The sequence below is a fragment of the Brachycentrus maculatus genome, unplaced genomic scaffold, assembly GCF_059751285.1.
Source record: "Brachycentrus maculatus isolate JH-2025_06_01 unplaced genomic scaffold, ASM5975128v1 h1tg000337l, whole genome shotgun sequence".
Lineage (NCBI taxonomy): Eukaryota > Metazoa > Arthropoda > Insecta > Trichoptera > Brachycentridae > Brachycentrus > Brachycentrus maculatus.
The window spans coordinates 130,545-153,073 of NW_028281086.1; the positions used below are offsets into that span (position 1 = coordinate 130,545).

At 31.2% G+C, this 22,529-nt stretch overlaps 1 protein-coding gene across 1 annotated transcript in view; it reads left to right on the plus strand.

Moving 5' to 3' along the window:
* LOC148303952 (uncharacterized) overlaps positions 1–22,529 on the plus strand; it is a 225,301-nt gene that overhangs the window by 119,661 nt on the left and 83,111 nt on the right. The gene's annotated exons all lie outside the window — the stretch shown is intronic.

Consider the following 22,529-nt stretch of genomic DNA (forward strand, 5'->3'; position numbering starts at 1 on the left):
AAATTTTCAACTCCGAAATTTTTCTAGCACACTTACTTATAACATTTTTTTTATTTTTAACTATACTTATATACCCAGTTACGCGTTTCTGTGACTCAGTCTGATTAAATGGAAATTAAACTGAATAGAAAACGCACATTTATAATATGTATAAATTGCTGAGGCAATGAAAATATTAAAAATCTGTGGAAAACATTGAACTTGCTTAATGACAACATTTAGCACGCTTTTCCCCATGAACGATTTTCGGTACTGAATATTTTGCTCCTCGGTTCAACAGATGGCGCTGCCATTGCGTTAAAAACCAGTTAAAAAACATATTTTATTTCCTGTCATATTTACATTTATTTTTTTTAAGAATTTGAACAAACGAACCTTAACATTTTTACATTTAGGTAAATGACCTCAGTTTGCTGTTATTCCTCGAAATGGAGGTCAAGTTTCAAACGAATTAAATACGTATTTCTATTTTTATTACTTTACTTTAACTTAGTAAATACCATACTTAAAAAGAATAGTGGTATTTACCACGTAAAAATTTAATCAAAAATAGAAAGATATTAATTATTTCAAAGTAACTGCCGAATGAATTAATGGAATTAAATTCTAATCAATATCAAGGTTTCTATACTTGATATCTCAACATAGATGAAGAAGAATGTGGAAGTTTGACCATTTATAGGGCTAACGACCTCTCATTAGCTGGTTCAAGTGATCACTTCATACAGTGTGTAACATTCACCAATCCATACATGATTGACAACCACATTACTAATGTGTAAAGGCAACTAGCCGTAACTCAAGTTGCGGCTGTTTGGCGTAACACGGCTCAAAGCATTCTTATAACTAGCCTCTATCATATACAATCACAGATTTTGCTCTATCTCTTTCCTGTACCGAGATATTCATTATTCAAATAGCCGCAAAATTGTATTAATTTGATACATGTTTTGGCAAAAAGCATCACTTTAAGTTAACTTTAAACTCGTTCATCTTAAAACTAAAACTGTTTTTATCTTGCGGCTATTTGCCTTTGCACATTAGATTATTCGGAATTTACACTAGTACTAAGCCTACAATGATTAAAGAAAACACTTGTTTTATCCCACTTGTGTTTTTATTAAAGACTACATGTTTCAGAAGTTAAACTTCCATCATTCAGGTCTGTATAGTAACTATAGTTATTATACAGACCTGAATGATGGAAGTTTAACTTCTGAAACATGTAGTCTTTAATAAAAACTCAAGTGGTATAAAACAAATGTTTTCTTTAATCATTGTAACATGTCTTACCACAAAGTTAATGCCGAAACAATAAATAAAGTACTAAGCCTCATTTAAAATACGTAGACACTGCATGGTGTTTCAATGGTGACATCTATGGTTGAAATTATTACTTTTTATTAACGGTTTAATTGAAACCTTCATGAAATATTAATGAACATTTTAATGTTATAAATTTATTTCAACAATAATCGCCCATAAAAAGAAAGCAAAAATCTCACGTCGAAAGTATTGTATAAAATGTACTAGACTGTTATTTTTTTATGAATTCTAATAAAATAGAAAATAATACGTAAATATACAAGAAACGTAACCCTTTGAACGTAAAAATATAATAAAAATATAAAGTATGGCGCCTAAAATAATAAGTACACACAGTAAATTAAATATTTTTTACTGATTACAGTAACGAAAAAGGCTCTTGTATAACCCCTAAATAAAAAAAAGAAAACTCCACACGTAAAAGGCTAGCCATTCACCCTTGTTCATATTTTTTATTAACGGCTGTAGCCAGTTTGTACAAAACATATTTTAAATATATATGAAAAAAATACAATTTAACTTAAATAACAATCTCCTTATCATTCATTGACTTTGTGTAATACCACATTAAAAAGCACTAATTCGTGACTACTGGTTTCAGAATAATCATCCCATCATCAGGTCATGAAATTGAAATTATTGCGGTCTGACATTCATACAAAAATAAAATTTTGAATGAGAGAAAGATCATAAATAAATCATTTTTAAAAGTGAACTTTAAGTTAAATTTAGTTGGTTATATCGCTCACTCCTTTCAACAACGTCATATATTTGAAAAAAACTTGATTTTTCAGGAGATATTATTATATGTATTAAAAATAAATATTAAACCACTTATTGAACTTTTTACTGTGCAGATATTTTTAGGTAAAACCTGTTTTTTCTCCATTTGAAAAATATTTAGTTTATTTAAATAAATAATAAAACAATACCTTTTCTTCTAAGTGCAAAAACAACACTTTCTTCCCTGTAGCGGGAAAATATTATGTTAAAAATATGCCCCTTTTGCTGGGATATAGTACATTTTCTGGGCATTCCGAAAATTGACGATTTTTATATCTTTTTTTTTACTTTTTATATACAAAATATAAATTATACATTTAGGATAGTTAATTAACATGATCAAACATAGTTAAATAATAATAAACACAGTACCGTATTATTCCGAAACCGTGTAAAGAGAGTCTAGCGCATTTTAAATCCCTTAGTCCCTTTGAGGTAAGACATTTTCGCACATCCTTAAAGTATGTTTATGGTGCTCGTAAACATATTTACAGTGTTTTAGTTATTTATGGATTTATTGCCAACCGAGACTCCTGTCGTGGGAACTTATTACCAACTTACAACGGACATCCAGGTATTTTACGTGTCATTTATTTCCTATCGCCGTTTACAGAATCTACCTATACTTTCACCATTTTTTTCAAAAATATTAATGAGTGATATATAAAAAAAAAATCTAATACCCAGTTACTTATTTTAAAAATAAAATACTTTTTCATATGAAATAAAACTTAAAACCACTAATTGAGTTTTAGTTCATTATACACGACTAGTTTCGAAAACTACAGATGTTTTCATCAGTTTTTGTAATCAGTTTTTGATCAGATGTTTTCATCAGTTTTTGTAATCACTTTTTGATGGAAATCTGTAGTTCGAAACTTCAAACCCTCATCCGTACCCCTATGGTGCACAGGGCACTGTATTTTATAAACACAGCGTTATCTTGATTGTTAACACATGAAGGAAGGGTGATCAGCTCTCCGCTTCAGGTATCAGTCCAGGATAATATTGAATAAATATTAGAGTAAAAAATCACTTTTATTTATATTCCCCCCTGGAAATCGAACTCGGGACTTCCAGAATGGTAGCCGAGCGTGCTGACCTACACTATGGAGGCGGACAAAAGTTTTCGAAAATGGTCGTGTGTAATTAAATAAAACTCTGTAAGTGGTATTATACAAGTGTTTAATTAATAAATTAATCAAAATGTCAATCCATAAAGTTAATGCAGAAACAAAATCGGGAGGGGGAGTTAATATAGGAAGGAATATCTAATTTAACACAGTCAACCTATAAAGGTGTGTATTAGACTCGTTTTGTGTTTATAACAGCCGATATAATTAATATTTTCATTCATCATTTTCTTTTGCGAAATTCGCCTTCGTTGAAAACGTTGTTTGCGTAAGTTGATAACGAATGACATCACAGAAACGAATCCACACTACTATTACAGCTCTATAAAGCAGTACATAAAGGGATAAGCACCATAACACACCCGATGACGTAAAATTTGATGACGTATAGCGGTGTCCGTTTTTCGTTTTATTAAAATATGCAGTTTTAACCTTCATATTTCCCTTATTTATGTACGATTTCAATAAGAATCGTACCGATGGTCTTGAAATTTTTTTATATTAATTTATTAACTTATTCACTGACACACAACAAAGGTTTGATAGTCCCAAGTATTAACAATAAATATGGGAGTCGAACACTGCAATATTTCGCTCCGAACATTTTTAATTTGTTGCCGACGGATGTTAGAGGTCAAAGTAAAATATGGAACAAAGGCAAAATAAAGGAATGGGCGAATGATCAAGAGTTAGTTTTATGGAAATTGTTAAATGTTTATAATCTTATTTTTTTTTCACTTTTTTGTATCTATATTGGGTGAAAATCGTTAAAAACAAAAAAAAATGTATTAAAAAAGAACTCCACCGACAAGACACACAAGGTGGCTTGGTGGGTCTCTGCAAAAAAAAGTTCTAAATATGTATAAATTGTGATCTAAATAAATGTATACAAATAAAAATGTGATCTAAATAAATTTATACAAATAAAATTAAATTAAATTAAAATAAAACAACATCATGAGAAATCCCTATTACACTTGTAGATATGAATAAATACATGCGAAGGATCGCTTCACGTCTCAGGACCTCCTGCATCCCTTGCTCCAACACTCCTGGATAGCAGACAGAGCTTTGAGCCGGTTTAGTGTAGGTACAAGTTGTTATTTGAAATAAGGAAATTGATCTTTATGTAGTGGAAATGGAGTGCATCAAGGACTGAGAATTCTTCGGCGCTTGCAATCGTCAGTCGAGAGTTGAGGTAAGCGGTAGTTCTTACTTTAAAATCAACTTCGGCTTCTGACGATTTGTCTCCCAGGAAAACACCCTGAGACTAATAATAAAAAATGTATTTTCTTTCTTAAAAACATTAATAACTTTATGGTATGATAACGTAACGTATCATTCATAGTTCACCTTGTACAATACCACTTCAAACATCGTTTAGCTAAAATATACTTTTACATTTTGAAATCTCAACATAGATAAAGAAATAGTGGCATTAACTAAGTAAAATATTAATTTAAAATGGATAGATTTTACCACAAAGTGACTGCCGAATCAAATAATGAAAGAATATGGATGTCTGGTTATTTACAGGGCTTATAACCTATGGGCTGCTTGACAATCACTTAACACAAATATAATATTCACCATTCTACCCATGATTGACAACCACACAACTAAAAATTTTGGAACTGCTACATAAAGGTATCATAAATCTCATAACGCTTTATGTGTGAGTTTACTGGAGCCATCTATGGTTGGTTTGATAAAGCTTTTAAGTACCGAGGATTATTTTAGATGTATGTAAGATCCTAACCGGATTATTTTACGTACTGGAGTCGCTTGAAAACATGATTTCCAATTTTTATTCAGCTTTTACTTTGACTTATTATATAATTCACAACATTTCATATGTGAACAAGTATTTGGATACACTCAAAATATTGTGATAGAATTTAGTTCCCAAAAGCTCAGATTCAATCCTCGAATTTGCCTTTTCCGTGCGATCTACCCCAAGGATAACTCGAAGATGGTATACACGTTCTCCACAAGAGAAAAGGATTTTTTATTGGTATTGTTTCAAATCAAATGCATTGTTATAGAAAAATGATAGTTGAATTATAAATAAAACACTTGTTTTTCACCACTTGAGTATTATATAATATATTATTACGACTTGTTTCGAAATTTACACATGCTTTCATCTACAGGTATAAATTTAAACTCATTGTTGGAATCGTTTGAAGCTTCCGAACTAGTAACAAAATATAATACTCAAGAGGTAAAAAAATGTTTTATTTAAAATTTAATCATATCAATCCACAAAGTGAATGTCGAAACAATAAATAACATGTTATTTTAACAAAAAATTAGAATAACCTTAGTTATTATGCGTGCCAGGCGTATTTTTTGACAATATTGTAGACTGCATTCTTATCATATCAATGTCAAAACGATTTTAGAACGTTACTAGAATTTTACATAATAAATGTAAAAATATTTTACACATTTATTTTTTAAAATACAAACTATTTTGTATTTTCACCACATAATGAGAACGTATGTAGTTTTTGAAACTAGTCGTATTTACACTAATACACTAATAAGAGGAGTATAATTTATATATTTAAATCTTTGTGTTACTCCGCAAAGTTAATGCCAAATCAATAATTTAAATAAACATTCAATACCAGAAAGTAAATGTCTAGCTTTGGAAAACACTAAATAACAACCTATTTTTAATGGCACCATTTAAGCACAGTAACAGTACAATATATAATTTTTAATATTGAATATCTTTTACTATAATTTTTAAATCTTCATCATATATTTCGTTGAAAAAGAGAGCATCTTGCCTCTTGTGATGGGTTGGATAACGGAATTACCCGAGCGGGGATGTTGCACTCGTCGGCAGGTGTATTTCAGAGTATTGGTAGGAAAAATGCAGTTGTGTGCGTTTTTTAATGCAGCCTGACGATCCACAACATCACGTAATTCAAAAATACCATCTTATCAAAAAGTTTTCTCTAGTGATATATTGGCATTACATAGTCTTCGTTCTTAAAAAAACACCTTTTCAGAAATGCTATTTTTTCCAAAAAATTGTTACCGTGAATTATGCATTATTTTACCTGAGCTTTTCAGAATTGTTAAAATTTTAAAATGTCTAAAATATTGCGACATATATTATACAAAATATGTATGTATTTTATTAATGTATTTTAAATACCTCCATAGTGTAATGGTCAGGACGCTCGGCTACCATTCTGGAGGTCCCGGGTTCGATTCCTTGGGGGGGTCAAATAAATATAAGTGATTTTTTCACTCTAATATTTATTCAATATTACCCTGGACTGGTACCCGAAGTGGAGGGCTGATCACCTTTCCTTCGTGTGTTGACAATCAAGATAACACTGCGTTTATATGATGCAGTGCCCTATGCACCATTGGGGTGCGGATAAGTGTTTAATGAATGAATATATAAACCTCTAGGGGTTGATTTTTACTAGCTGTTAGGAGTCTGTATGTATCCATCCCTGAAGAAGACAAGGTGGTTGTCAAAACCGAAGTGATATTAAAGAATGTATGGCTTTATATATATTTTTTAATGTTTTCTATCTCTCTTTTTTCCACTTGTCCAAAGTTTTGACAGCTGAAGAGATTTTCACTTGAAAAAACTAATAAAAACCTGTCCTGGTTAGTTCACCTGTTGACCGTCAGTTTGTCAGCGAGAGTTGCCATCGCCACAGTGCAAGATGTTGTGACGTAACTGAATAAACACCATATAAAAATTGATATGCACTTTTAACTGCGAGACACAAAAAAACCCCTAGAAAAAAGCCCGGTTCAACATTATCTTGGCTCCATTTTCACAATTGGAACACAAAAAATGGCGCAATGTGTTGCCAGACGCGCACGCGCTGCAGCGCCATGTGTGATAGCGAACTTGGTGGTGACCACTTGACTTTCTAGTATTTTATAAGTTTAGTACTTAAATATCCGGTTTTCTTCACGGTATATTCAAATCCGTCACATCGAGAATCGAAGCTGTTTATAATTGTATTTACATATGACATTATTTTCATATTCTTTTTTAGACGGGACTAAATCATCTGAGCTTTTCAAAGCTACTTTTATATATTTCAATATAATAATAAAACAATTGTTTGAAACGACTTTAGAATTTCTTTAATGTTTTTCGCAGATACTTTGTGGCATATTTTATTTTATAAAATGTGCCAAAAACTTAATCCTAAAATAGAATTAGGAAAAGGATCTTTTAGGATTTATTTTTTTAGTAAGGGAATGTAATTAATTATGAGTATTTTAATGTTTTAGAATTTAATAAACCCTGATGATGACGAGGTTCTTGTTGAAACCGGTAGGTTAAAGTGTACTAATAATAAAAAAGTGGTTAAAACAAAGTTGTTTAATTTTATAAAGATTTTTGAAATTTTAATATTAATGTATAAACACGATAATTTTTTAGAACTATAGATGTTCTCATCAGCATATGAAAATATAAACTGTTTCAGATGAATCTAGTCGTGTTTGCATTAATAATCTCAATTATAGAAGTGTTTTAGATTTATATATATATATATATATATATATATATATATATATATATATATATATATATATATATATATATATATATATATATATATATTTGAATCAGGTTTATCGATAAATAATTAACTATTAATTTGTCATGTTTTATTCAGGTTATAGATTTCATTAAAATCGAAAATGGTATTTTAAGGCGTCTCGGGATTCGGAAAGAATATTACATACATTTATAAATTATTGTATCTGCTAAATTAATCACAGTTGCTGCCGAGAACCCACACTTCATGTGTCAATTATGTGATTGTATTGTATATTTATAAGTTCCAAATTTTGAGTAGTGTGGTCGTTATTCATGGTTAGAATTATGAATATTATAAGTATTGTAAATGATCATTTAAAACCATCCCATGACAGGTCGTAAGCCCTTTAAATACCTGAATTCCATATTTTTCTCCATCTTTTTTATTATGTCAATAATTTTTTTATCGTTTTCGTGCCTTTTTATGCATTTTTCATAGAACCTATTTTTAGTATTTAAAAAAAATCGTGGCTTTTTTTTTGTATTACCTAACGTCCAAGTGACTCTGAAATCTAGCTACAGCTTATGCAACACCACTTATCACGTCCCTACTCAGGCTTCAACATTATAAGTTTCATACCCTATGCCTACTCGTGAGTGGATTTACTCTTTTCTGTTTAAAGTTACTATAATTTCATGTAATTCATGAGTGAAAATTCTAGGCAAAAACACTCGCTATTTCGTGACTTTTTGACGATAAATTATAAGAAGGCACAGTCAACGGGCTGATAAAAAAAGTGTTTACCAGCCAGGTACGTCATTCCCTTTCTTATCAAGGTAGGTTCAATTTCCAAAAAAATGACAGAACTTGGTGACTCACGGAGAAAGAGACACACACAGACTGTGCATTCATCTTTAATTTGTTTAGATAATGATGCGTTTTGTGTCCGCACAAAGGACATTGTACGACTGTTTGATACGCAGCCATTGAAGATTTTTATGTAAATATAGTATTTTTAAGACGAGAGTCCGTGTACTCCTTAATATGAAATAAAACATGGAAACGAATAATCCGTATTATCATGTAATCATTTTTAATATAATATTTACCCGCTACAGGGCAGAAAGTGTTGTTTTTGCATTTTAAAGAAAAGGTATTGTTTAATTATTTATTTAAATATACCCAAATATTTTTAATGGAAAAAAACCTTTAGGTTTTACCTAAAAAGATCTTTTGCACAGTAAAAAGTTCAATAAGTGGCTTGATATTTATTTTTTTTTACATTTTATTATATTCTTAAAAATTGAAAATGATCTCCTGAAAAATCAAGTTATTTTTATATATGACGTTGTTGAAAGGAGTGAGCGATATTACCCAGTCAGTATGTTTACAATTTTTTAGTAAACACCCCTCTTAACGTTCACACTGCCCATGTGTGGAACAATATAGCATAATATAACACTCTCGAGTTATAAATTATCCAACACAATATGTGATTTCATTCATGACAGTCGTACGTATCATTTTGTCGAGTCCTTTATCATTAAATCATTTTTTTATTTGCATTAGAGACACTCCAACAAATGAATTACATCCCAACACTTGGTATAGCACACACTTCAATGTTTGAATAATATTTATTTATTTTGTTATGTATTATCATAGATAAGATTAAGTACTTACGAACATAAAAATAAAAACTTGTTGTTAAGAAGGCTAGCGAAATTTTTTTTTAACACAATACATAATAAGAAGTAATACATAATAAATTTATTTAAGTTTTATTTTATAAGTATTCAACAGGAGAGGACCACTTTTAGAATTAATTAAGGCTCAGTATTCATTATGGCGTAATTTCAAATGAAAACTCAATTTCAGGTCAAATTAAACGTAATTGTTTTTTTTTAAGGTTTTTGCATTAAAAAAAGAAAATTTTCTCTATAATTATTATTTTATTTTGAAATGAAATGATGAACTGAAAGATTAGGAGTTAATTAATTTTTTTAATTAATATAAATATATATTTTTTTTAATAAAAAATATACAATATACATTCTTTAAAAAATCGGGCGTGAACAGTCATGTGACCTCTCCGGTAGTCTCTGGTGCAATGAAATCTGTGTGTGCGAATATTCCCTTAAAATCAAAATCCCCAATTTCATCGTAACTAATTTCGATAAACGAAAAATATAGGAACTTTTACTCGTAATATGCGAATCTCGTATTTATTAAATTATGTGTTTTTTATTATTTTTTAATATTTTTTTATATGATACTGGGTTTGAAAGAGTTAAATCATAATAACTGTTATGCAGTTGTGGTAAAATAAGCATAATTCCGTTTAATTTTGAAATTTTCCTCTTAACCCTTTTGATACCACCGCCGAATTTTGCAAAGTGTTCCGGTTTGAAGGAGGCCGCGCAGGAAGCCTCTTCCATATCCGAAGACGCGTGACGTATCGCCGCAAAGGACGAGAGAATTTTTCCATTTACCATGAAGGCCAGTGACACTAAATTTAAATAAATTCGACCGCGGATTTCTGTCTAGACGGAATGACATAATTCCGTCGGACGCGCGGACTCGCCTCAGAGCGCTCTTCCTGTCCAAGGATTCTTAATAAATAATAATGTAACGTTAAAAATCGTGCGTTCTCTCAGACAAATGTGCGGCGAAACTTTGAACGAGTGTAAGGAAAGAATGCAAGGCTGAGATAAGCATTATCGATAAAAATTAAGAAAAGTGTGTTGAGATGGTTTGGGCATGTGAATCGAATGACTGAAGAAAGGATAGTAAAACAAATTTATGAGGCGAATGTTGCGAGAAATAGGAGCAGAGGAAGATTGGGGAAAACTTGGCATGATCAAATATTACAAATACTTGAAAGTTGTCAGGTCAGAAGTCAGAATAATCGGCGTGTGTGTATTGGTCAACCAGCGATTCCATTTATTTAATAAAATTACATAAAATCATACCTAAAACATATGGGATATGAATTAAGGTTAAAAAATACAGAAAAACAAATAAGAAAATAACGAACAAGGCAACACGGCAAAATGTAAAACATAAAACAATAAAAGGTACAGTAAATAGAGATTTTTAAAAAAGTGAAGAAGTATGTTTAAAGGAAAAAAAATATAATATAACTAATCACTGACACAAATATCTTTCCTTAAAGTATTTTTTCGGTTTATTCATTCTGGATCCTCGATTGGATTTTGAGTTGCAATAGTCTGAAAATAGACGCGCGGAATGTTCCTGAAACCACTGACGAAGCATCTCGTATTTCTCTCGTCATGAAATCGCTGAAAGAACTTGTAGAAACTCGTACGTACCACGTAATAACACAATATGACACAACAGTCTGAAACATCGCGCAATTTCGAGCGCCTGGCCGAGTTAGTCACTTGTTTAAAAATATTATTTGAATACATAATACCATTCATAACGTATAATAAACAATATATCGAGTGTAAGTAGGTACGCAAAGATCCGCACATCACTAAAACTGTTAATCGTTCATCCAACTCTGGCCTTGATCGGGAACAATATGTCATTATTTCAGCAAAACAATGAAATTTTAAATATAAGTATTGATAATTATTAATAATTTTACCGCTTTAAATGTTTTATACATAATTTAATATGCTACCATGTGTTTTGAAGCTCCTACATATACGTGAAAAAGATTTTGGTTCTTTTTTTACATGGATGTCTTTTTTAGCGTCTTATAAATAGTTTTCTGATGCCTTTTCCCATTGCGGAGCAGATAATATGGCCAGAAAGCGTCTGGTACGTACATATATACTTACCTACCCGAAAAAATGCTAATCGTATATGAACGGCCCTGAAAATATTATAAATTCATGTGTTAATTTTTCCATTTTTAATTATTATTATATTTTTTCACATTATTAATTAAACAGCTTTATTACACACACAAATAATAAAGTTACAAAAAAGGTTTTTTTAAATAACCAAAACTAATACATGGCAAAATATAAAAATAATAAACAGGTATAATAAATAGTCATAATAAGCATATTAAGAAGAAATAAATGAGAAAATCATAAGATAAAAAGCATATTTAAGATAAACAAATGAGAAAATATAAAAAATGAGAAAATATAGCCAAAGAGCAAATATAAAAAACATAATTTTTATTCACTTTAGAAGCGACGGATCGTCAGTGGTCCCCAATCACCTGATTTTTGCATGTTCGAGCAGTCGTCCCAACTCATTGAACTGTCTACTGTTCCCATTATTGGACAATAAACGTCTGGGATCATGGGTGTTTTACTACAGTCCACTGCTCTACCAGAATTCTGCAGTACACCTTACGACTTTTCCTTCAATTGATCCGATATGGCGTCTACGTCCAACTAAGGGCCGTCTGAGTTGATTCTATTAAAAACCCTTAAATCTAAATCGGTACTGCATTCACAGCTTCTTGCATTCATCAAGGAATTATTTTTAAATTAGTATGTCTATTTCGTACCGAGCAATTCGCATCGGAATGTCGCCGTACGTCTCTCGGACTTCCGTTATGATCTTTCCGCAATTTTTTTACATACATGGTATCCATTCACAACCATCTCATCAGTCATCAATAAATCAAATCAAACTTAAGTGAAGAGATTGAATCAGATGACTCTTCGCTAGTTTACCAAATACTTTCCTTTTCAATTTTGCTGTATAACTCTCTTTATTTTCTTCAATACTTTCTTATCCACATCATTATATTATATATCTATTTTTTGAATAATTAATGTAGGTTTTTTCTTTAACAAAATATATAAACCTGGTATTTTCGATTATCGTTTTGCATATTATGCTTCTGGTTTTAAATAATCGAGAATGTAAACAAAGTAAATAAATTATTGCAAACAGATCAGATGAAAAACAAATTGAATTCATTCATTGCGTTATACATGGATAATTCATACTTTTTAGCTGATGTTTTCCAGAAAATTTATTGATATTTTGATGAAAAATCAGACATTGGATTTTCACTCACTATTTTTACAACGACGGTATGTAATAATAACGAATATTGTTAGTCTTGGGATGCTCATACTTCCATATTTTCTTCGTATAAAAATCTATGTATCGTATCTGTTTGAGGTAATACATATTTAAAAAATGATTTGAATAAAAAAAAACAATAAAAATGCATCAAGAATATGTAATATGAATAAGAAATAGTATTTTTTTTACCACAGACGAGGTCAAATCAGTACCGGAATATTTTTGTCAAAGACCAGTTAATTTTGAAAAATAATTATAAGTCTACCAGATAGATGAAAAACATCGAAGAAAGCGTGAGAGAATATATTTTAGATTTTTTTAAAGATTTGTTTACCTTATTTAAAAAATAAAAGTTCTTTAACAAAACCGCACTACTTACTTATGTGATGACCCAAAATATTGGATATTGCTCACCTTATTTTATATGGTATGCCAGTATACCAATCTCCTCTAAGAAGGTTTTTTAATTTAATTTTTAACAAAGTTGATTGACCAAGCATCATAGTTATGATATTCAATCAGAAGTCGAACTTTTTTACTATACGACGTTTTTAGGGGTGACATCCCACTCGTGTGACAGCAGTTTCTGCAGTTTCACGGCTCATCTGGTCCGACGTAGCACCTAATGGAGTGGCGCTCGCCGCAGCCTGCCCGCGGGGTACCTACTTGTGTACTCTGGGACCACATTAAGGGTATAATGTGGAAGATCGGGGCAGAGGGTCGCGTGCCCAGGAAGCCCCAAAGTACAAAGGACACATGGCGGAAAGGGTCTCCGAATGTCCCAGTTTACTTTTTAGACTTGGAAAAGTGTACATGGTTAGCTTAAGAAGCTTGCGCACTTTTATTTTATTTATTTAGAAATTTTACAGAACATTAACATAAATACATTTACAATAATGAATAACAAATAAAACAGGTAATTGTAACATTCCAATTTCACAAATGTTAAATGAGTTAAAAGTAAACAGCAAGAATAAAATATAGCAAAGGTTTTTGGAGCTAAAGTAAATATAATAATAAAAAAAACATAAACAGTTATAAGATGCAAAGTTGAGAAGAGCAATAAAGTAAAAATAAGTGCTATAAGGCAATAGCAAAAAAACAACAAAAAAACCAATAAACAAACTTAAAAACATTTACTTTTTTAACTTGAAAACGTGTATATCATAAATTTTAGAGGCTTGGACACGTATACATTTTAGACTTGAAAAAGGGTACATTATTAGATTTAGAGGCTTCCACACTTCAACATTTAGACTTGACAGAATGAACATCATTAGCTAACTGGCACACTTTTACTTACTTTATACTTGAAAAGTGTACATTTTTAGCTTAATAGACTTGTACACATTAACATTTTACACTTGAAAAGGCGTATATTATTAGCTTTAGAACCTTACATATTTTATTTTTATTTTTTAGACTAGAAATAGTGTACAAAATTATCTCTATTTCCTTAACTTAGGGTTCATTTTTGACTATCAATATTGAGTCCTGGTTTCAACTTTTATGTATGGAAGTGAAACATGGAGTTGGAAAAAGAATGATGAAAGACGATGAAAAAAGAATGATGATGTAGACTGAATGCAGTCGAAATACGATTCCTCAAATTACTCAAATACTTGAAAGTGCTCAGGTCAGGAGTTGAAATAATCGACTGATATATATGAGGAGATGCATAAATGTGGAAGAGATGATAATTGTTTTCAAAGACAGATTAGTATGGCGTTCTGTTCTCTCTGCCTCCCTCTGCAGATATGTTAGTTACTTTTTTACTGTTAAATTTACGGCAGAAGTCAACTGGGTTTCTGGCCATAGCACACAAGGCAACATGTTCCGGATCCAATGTCATGAAATGTGTCTCGGACACACTCCGCCATAGGTAATAACACACATCCTATGCATACAATATGGGGTAGGTGAACACCCCTGCCCGTGACGGGGGCGGGGTGGAGGCAGGGAGGGGGGTTGCGAGGGCAAAGACCCCCGGAAAGTATAACACATAAACAATAATTAATATTCATTAGAATGTGATATTTTCGATCGTGTCACGTCGAAAGGAAAGGCGAAATATTTGTACGTGAATTTTTTGACCGGAAAACATGACGTTAAAATTTGGATTACAAATATTTCACTGTAATATTTATTTTGTAGAGGGTCAAAATAAATATTTTTCAGTCTAATATTCATTTAATATGACTGTAGACTGGTACCTGAAGCGGAAGGCTGATCACCTTTCTTCGTGTATTTATCGATCAAGATAACACTGCTTCTATACGATGCAGTGCCCTATGCACTATTGGGGTGCGGATAAGGCTTAGAAGAAGAAGAATATTAATTTACCCGTAGTTTAATTAATATATTTTATTGTTTGTATAAATTTGTTTAACCGTTCTTTTCTCACTCATTCGTTCCACATGCCCAAACCGTATCAACACACCTTTCTTAATTTTATCGAAAATGCTTATCTCAGCCTGGCATCATTTTCTTATTTCACCATGCAAACATCGATCTATCATACATCGTTTTGACGCACATTCGTTTGAGGGATCGAATTTTGACTACAAATTTACTAGCAATTTATTAACTAACAGGTTAGTTAATTAATTTTTAAATATATAAAAATCCTTATTCACAAATCTGGGTTTCTCCACAGTTCTCCTGAGTTTTTTTATATATTGATATCTCAACATAGATGAAGATCTTCATCTGTGTTTGAGATGTCATAATGTAAAAATAACCCCTAACTGGAAAAACCCAGATTTGGGGGAGCAAGGATTTGGTCATACCCTAAAATGTAGTGAAAAAAATTATCTGGTCAAATTAAAGACTGCGTACAAATTGAAAATCATATTTTCAGGCGTTTCAATAATCAGGTTAAGTTTTTTTTATTCATTTAATATATTTACATTTTTATTTATAACATAATACATTTGAATCATTTATACATATGGAGAACTTTTATATTTCGATTCGCTGTGCCTCTCGATAAGAGAGAGTGTGTTCTTGTGCTTGGAGAGGGACTTACACTCGTGGTGTAATGTTATAATAAAAGATATAATAGTCTTTTTTTGTATATTTTTTCAAGATTTAAATGTATAGAGCTTTAATTATTTTCTAATGTATTTTTATATCATCTATTTTTTTATTTCTTTAGGGAGTTTATTGAAATGTTTGATTGCCGAATATTTGATGTTTTGCTGAAATTGCTTGGTGTTGCATTTTGGAGTAGAAAAATCGTTTGAGAATCTCGATGAAAATTTTTTTGTTAAATTTAAATAGTTGTCACCCTTTAGTATTTGAAAAATTGCGTTTTATTTTAAATGGATTCTATATTTGGGACTTGAAATGTTGTATTTTATTGTTGAAAAACACATTAAAATCAATTTTGTGAAAATTATTTTGCCTAGTTATGGCATTTTCGAGCGAATTCGAAAATTAAATTTTATTTAATCTTTATTTCATTTCATCTTCACAAATCGTTTGAATGTGCCATAACTAGGCGAAACAATTGTCATAAAATTGAATTTTATGTGTTTTTTTTCATAACAATAAAAACAATTTATCAGACTCAAAAAATCATTTGATTTTACGTTTGGTACATAAATTAAAATGGAGATTTAAAAATTGAGCGCCAAATCTATTCAAAAATGAAAAATAACTCCAATAAAATTGGAGATAATCCATATTTCGGTAGTGTAATGGCAAAGGGGTATATATGTCAAATTTTTCATATTCTAAGTTTGTTCTACAAAATGTCTAAAACAGTGTATTCCATAATCTGACAAAAGGATATAGCTGTAGTTGCAATACTTATTTAGTTTCATTAAGATATGTTCACATAAAAATACATAAAACAAATGAGTTATTTAATTACATAAGTTTGTTTTTGTTCTCCTGTAAAATTTGGTCTGAGACAGATATACCCCTTTGCCTTTACACTACCGATATGGAAACATTGAAAATGTTGTAGACGATTATTTAGTCCAATATTAGTCGAATAATGTTCGAATAATGTCCGCCTCTGGAGTGTAATGGTCAGCACGCACGGCTACCGTTCTGGAGGTCCCGGGTTTCGATTCCCGAGGGGGGTAAAATAAATATAAGTGATTTTTTTCACTGTAATATTTATTCAATATTACCATGGACTGGTACCTGAAGCGGAGGGCTGATCACCTTTCCTTCATGTGTAAACGATCAAGATAACACTGCGTTTACATGACATAGTGCCCTATGCACCATTGGGGTGCGGATAAGGGTATTATTATTATTATTTTTAATTTTCGAAGACATCGCGATACGCTAATGCACGATAAAGATGCTGTGATCCTTGCACCTTGAGGGCCGGGAGCAGGAGGCGCCCCTCGGCCCGCTACAGCAGCTGCCCTCGCGGAGGGTTGGCGGCGGCCGGGTAGCACTGCGCCCGGGTACCCGGCGGGGAGCGGGCGAGGGGGTCTGCTGCGGAACATATCATATCTACATTCGCGTACTGAACGCACTCAACACCGCGCTGGTTGCGGTGCCATCTGCGGGTGACTCTCAAACTGTGGGGCGCAGTTCCGTGCACTTGATTGGCAGGCGCCGTGGCGAGTTGAAACCCGATTCCTGCCAAGTGCAAAATAAATTCAAGAAATATTTTTTTCAATTGGTCTGGGTATTTGTGATGTATTTCTCGCATTTACCTTCCCTATCCTTACTATCCTACCTGCAGACAAGCCTCCAATAGAGGCTTTGCGGGTTATTTCTTTTTAAGAAGTTTTTTGACCGTATTACGCTATTTTTACTTAATGATAGGTAGAAATTATTCATTTCTGGAATGTTTTCGCAGATACTTTGTGGCACATTTAATAAAATCAAACTACTTTGTTTTTAACTACTTTTTGTTAGTACTTTTCTCCAACCGGTTTCGACAAGAACCTTGTCATAATCAGTTTAAACATGTACATGTTTAATAACATGTTAAGGTACATGTTTAAACCTGATGATGACGAGGTTTTTGTCGAAACCGGTTGGAGAAAATTACCAATAAAAATGGTTAAAAACAAAATAGTTTGATTTAATGAAGAAAGTTTTCAGTTCAATTCAATTCACTAATATACATACATATATGTACATGACAACTTATTTTTGAACTTATTTTGAAAAAGCATATTATTAATGAACGTTTTATTGTAACTTAATTTTTTATGTATTTCTAAATTTCCTAAATTGTCTATGACCTTTGTTAGTAACCGAGTATAATAATTTAAATGTATGTAAGTAAATGAGAAAATTGAACTCACGTTAACAATGTCATGAGGTAAATTAATATGAAGGATTTTTAAAATATTCAGTAGTGTGGTTGTATAGTGAATGTTACAGGTGTATAATGTGATCACTTAACCGGCCTATTACAGGTCACAGCCCTGCAAATACCCAGACTTCCATATTCTTCTGCATCTATGTTGAGATGTTAAAATATAACACTCTTCTTATCATTCATAATTCGTTTTTTTTTGTTATACCACTCTTAAGTTTATTATTGAGTGGTATTACGCAAAATGAACGATGAATGATAACAAGTGTGTTAAGTTAGGTTAGGTTTATCATCATTTAATGTTATACCACTCAAAAGTGTATTATACATTTTAGTGGTATTACGAAAGCGTTAAGTTAGGTTAGTTTGCTTAAGATAACGTCGACACGCCTCCCAGATTGAGGGTCTTTGATAACCTTAAAATGTTTGCGGTAGCGATCTACCGACCCATATATTTCATCTCGCCCGAAGCACGTGTGTCTCGCGTGTTTGTGTGCGTGTCGTGTGTGAGCTTGTGTGCAGTGCAAACACAGGTTTTTTCCTCTCCTCAGGAACCAAGTACCGCCGATAAACGGTGAGGTCCTTGCGTATAATAATAATTATAAAACATAAGGGGGTGCCGAGAAGAGAAGGCGAAAGACTTGAAATATACAATATATTATTTATTATAAACTTTTTTTAATACCTGAAAAGGATATATTAATTATCTATGTACATATTTAGAAAATCCTGTTAAATCAAATCATTATATTTTGATGTTTTTTATTTGTATATCAAATGTAATTAAACTATAACATTTTGAGTGTGTCCAAATACTTGTTCACAAAATCTGGATTACCTCCAATTACAGGAGTTATTTTCATATTATTTTTTGACATCTCATCGAAGATGAAGAAGAATATGGAAGTCCTAAGAAGATGAAATTCGTCACGTATTAAGATATACATAAATAAATGTAGAATTGAATCCAACAAAAACGTTGTTTTATTTTTAACAACAAAATATTTTTATTTAAAAAATAATAATAAATATTAATATCCTTAAGGTTGAACTTCCGATCGCTTTCTATGTAATATTTGTCAAAAGGCCCGCTCGGCGCATGCGCTGAGACGTTTGCCATCTGTCGGTTCCTCCCCCTCGGCACACGTCCTATTTTTTCTCTATTTAATTCAAATCCACAAAGCAAGGGCTCCAAATTTACAGGAAAAAAAACTATAACAGAGCCCTCGAACTGAGTTTGTTCTTATAATATTTGCGCCGGCCGACGGTGCTGTGTTTTCTGCTTTTTTTCTGCTGTAGTTTCGATTAGACAATGTTGAGTTTTTTTTGCCTCCACAGATGTTCCACGCCGCGTTGCTCGATTTAAGGCGCTCCTTAATACGCTATCAAAATGTGAAGACGAAACGCAAACTAGTATTTTATTTATGATACCAATACATTGAATGTGTAGAATGGCAATAGGTAATCTGGACTCTTGTCAAATATAGATATTGTTAGTGATTTATAACGTGTGCATAAAAAATATAACTAAATAAAATATATAAGTCAATTGTATTACTTAAACGTGCAGGTATTTCGACACAATACAGGAAAGAGCCAAAACACAGATAGTTAATACGTACCTGTTTATTTAATAACTAAACAAATTGCCATAGCTAAAGATGAAATACATAATTAATATGAAAAATACAATTATTTTTTTTTTATTTTAAAATGCATACTCTTGTTTATTTCATTTTCGCGGATAAAAATCATTTAAATAGTCATACAAAAAATTAAAAAATAATGTTAAAATAAATAAAAATTTACGCTGATTCTCCACACTAAATCAAGTATGTTGTCATAAAAAATTACCATTAAATCAGAATAATAATATTTTAGTACACAGTAAATACATAAATATTTTTTTCTAGCGTCATTTTTTTCTTACAAAAATATAATGTTTTTTTTTTTTATTTTATCTCTTGCTACAAATAGCTATTCTTCTATATTATTTCAAGAATAGGTAAAATATTGGATTCAATTGAAAAATATTTTTTTTTACTTTTCTCTAACAATTTTCTTGACTTTCAAGTCGGTTCACTTAGCCACATTTAATATTTAAATCTGTGATGCTTATACATTATTTTTAACTAACTTGCGTGAGTTTTAATGGTGTTAAATTATTGGCTGTGCCCATTTACGAATTTTATTTTTATTATTGCATTAAATGCACTTCATCACTTTCAAAACGAGCAACACCTGGTGAGTATAATTGAGTTAATTTAATATCTGAATGTATAAGGAAGGATTTGTGACTTGTGTGAGTTAAAAACGTCAGTTTTCTCATAAACAGAAAATCGATAAGAAAATATTAATCTCTCATTGATTATCCTTGACAGGTTTTTTATGGAATTTTAAATTTTATTCCATGATGAATATGCGTAGGTACATGAAATCATGGTTGGTTAACTTGTTTTATTTGGCACACCACCATGCGAAAAATGCGTCACAGAAATAATTTATTAACCATTTTAAATTAATTGATTCACCATTATAAAAATTCAAAATAAATTTATATTTTACTTACATCTGTGAAATAAATGAAACATTTTATTAATTAAGTAACTAACTAACTGACCATCGCCTTGTAGGACATTCCCCGTAGGAGTAGGCAGAGAGAATCGAACGCCACACCACTGTGTCTTTGCAAACATTATTCACCTCTTCTACATTCATGCATCTCCTCATACATACCCGACGATTATTACGACTTGTGACTCGGCCGTTTTCAAGTATTTGACTTACCCGATTGTGCCAAGTTTTCCTCGGTCTTCTTCTGCTTGTTTTTCCAACTACATTCGCCTCATAAACTTGTTTAACCGTTCTTTCCTTACTCATACGTTCCACATGTCCAAACCATCTCAACACACCTTTCTTAATAGAAGGTATTTTATTTACATTACAATTATATAATAATGATGTTTGATGCCATGTTTCAAATTAAAATAAAAAATAAAAATTCCCACTCCCTCATCCCACATATCCAAACCATCAAAATACCTTTCTTAATTTCAGCGATAATTCTTATCTTACAGCCTTGCATTCTTTCCTTATTTCACCGTCGAACATCTATCATATATCGTTTCACCTCACGAAAAGATCGCATTTCGACTGCATTCATTCTAATTTCATCCTTCTTTACTTACATTATCAATGGCTTATCTCAAATAGGTAGGTAGAAGAAAATAATGCAGTAACTCCATTGTGAACAATACGATGGAATAAATTAATTACATTATACTAAATTGACCAATGATAATTCCTTATAAATATGTGACATACTGATTATAGCAGTATTATGTGCTTTAAAAGTTCCTTACGAAGTAAAACATTGTGCGCAATTTCCCATACAACTCATGGCACACCTGGTTTTGAATCACATTGACCAAATTTGTTTTCTGAAGTCTTAACTTTCTCCCGCAAAATGATTTTCCTTATAAAAGGAGTAAGGATTTTGCAATATATTAACGTATTCTTGTGTTTTATCTTATATGGTTAAATAATATTTCATTTATTTCTTGTTATTTCTACGACTTGCGTAATAATTCAAGTAAGATACCTTCTATAAGGAATAAGATTAACCAAAGAAATTGTTGTATTAATGTTAATGATAATAATGATAATGATTAAGGAAAACACTTCGTTTTTTACCACTTGAGTTTTATTATAGACTACATGTTTCAGAAGTTAAACTTCCATCATTCAGGTCTGTATAATAACTAAAATATAAAATTTAAAATTGTTCTATAAATAAGGAGAGGGGAAAGTAAGGGGAAGGGGTTAGTCAAGGGACGGAGTTTGAAAACAAAAGAAAAATGGAAAGCAATGGTGAAGAATTTTGAAACAATATATTATTTAATAAATTATTATTAGAATTCAGGTTTTTTTGGATTTCTAAATTTTCAAGATAATTCATAATTTGGCCTTTATATGGAACAAGGTGTAATAATTTTAATTTATGAGAGTGAAATGAGTGATTAGTATCTATTATATGATTTGCAAATTCCGAAAAATCATTGTAACATGTCTTACCACAAAGTTAATGCCGAAACAATAAATAAAATAATGATAATATTTAGCTTATTTGTAAAGCACCATTTTTACAAGAAATCGTGTAAAGAGCGGTGTATTTTTTTAAAATTTATTATATGTTATACTTCGTGCTATATATAAACCTAATTTCGATTATTGTTTAAATATTACCGCAAAACTGCCGAACCGATTAATGAAGTTTTTTTTTCATAGCAATCCAATGCAGCGAAATCATAATGGATTTTAATAATATCAGTATTTACCAAGTAAAAGTTTAATTAGAAATGGACAGATACTACCGCAAAGTGACTGCCGAAGCAATTAATGAGGCTCTGTTTTTTACTGGAGCACGGAAAA